This window comes from Suricata suricatta, unplaced genomic scaffold (assembly GCF_006229205.1).
Source record: "Suricata suricatta isolate VVHF042 unplaced genomic scaffold, meerkat_22Aug2017_6uvM2_HiC HiC_scaffold_9186, whole genome shotgun sequence".
Lineage (NCBI taxonomy): Eukaryota > Metazoa > Chordata > Mammalia > Carnivora > Herpestidae > Suricata > Suricata suricatta.
In genome coordinates, this window is record NW_021916650.1 from 1 (window position 1) to 1,132 (window position 1,132).

The 1,132-nt window shown below is 45.2% G+C and overlaps 1 pseudogene; it reads left to right on the forward strand.

Annotated features, from left to right (window-relative positions):
• The first annotated feature begins 609 nt into the window (after positions 1–609).
• Positions 610–1,126, forward strand: LOC115285348 (annotated as a pseudogene).
• Positions 1,127–1,132: the final 6 nt, after the last annotated feature.

The window sequence follows — 1,132 nt, forward strand, 5'->3', positions numbered from 1 at the left end:
CACCTGCACTCTCACTATCAGTTGTAGGGCAGTTATAGGAGACTTTACTGGGTTCACTGGACACTGTGGATGGCAGTGGATCTTTCGCCATCTTGCTCACGTAGCCTACCTCATAGAAATACCCATAGCAAGGGAGGACTCTAACCGGAAGAAATTGCTGGTATTGGGAGCTGATCGGTGGTGAATTGTTGGGGGGGGGGGATAAATTTGTGACAGATCTTGCTTATCCCAGATGTGTGTGCATTGAGGAGGCCCTAAAGATCCTTTTCAATGACCAGCTGAACGAACACATAACTCAAAAAGGGCCACAAAGAGGCCACTGAGGTCCAGCTCGAGTCAGCAAGAAAATCAGGAAATACAATACACCGTGAACTACAAATGTAGACAAGCTAAACATGGAATGCCTTGCCCCCACTCTACCACTGTCCACCTCATCCCCAACACACTATAAGAGCTAGAATCTGGAAGGGGAGGCTACTAGGGGAGAATGTAAGAGGTTACGAGACTGATAGTTTTATATTGGATTAGTCATCTTTCATAACCAATAATGAGCACAAATTATGGGAATGTCCCAAGATATCATTAAAGAGGAGAAAGGGCAGACGAGTCGTTGACTTGGAGTGACGTGGTCGTGTGGTCTTGCTGCGCCCGCTCTTCGAGCCCTGTCGCTCCCGCTCGCCCGCAGGATGGCTCACAAGCAGATCTATTACTCGGACAAGTACTTCGACGAGCACTACGAGTAACCGGCATGTCATGTTACCCAGAGAACTTTCCAAACAAGTACCGAAAACCCATCTGATGTCTGAAGAGGAGTGGAGGAGACTTGGTGTCCAACAGAGTCTAGGCTGGGTTCACTACATGATTCATGAGCCGGGTAAGATCTGCCATTGAGGAAGGCGTTAACTGAGAACCACACATTCTTCTCTTTAGACAACCTCTTCCAAAAGAGCAACAAAAATGAAGTCTATCTGCTTATTGTTGATTAAATCTTTTTCAAATTTAATGTATATGTGTATATAAGGTAGTATTCAGTGAATACTTGAAAAATGTACAAATCGTTCATCCAGACCTGTGCATAAGCTGTATTCTTCACAGCAACAGAGCTCAGTTAAATGCAACTGCAAGTAGGTTA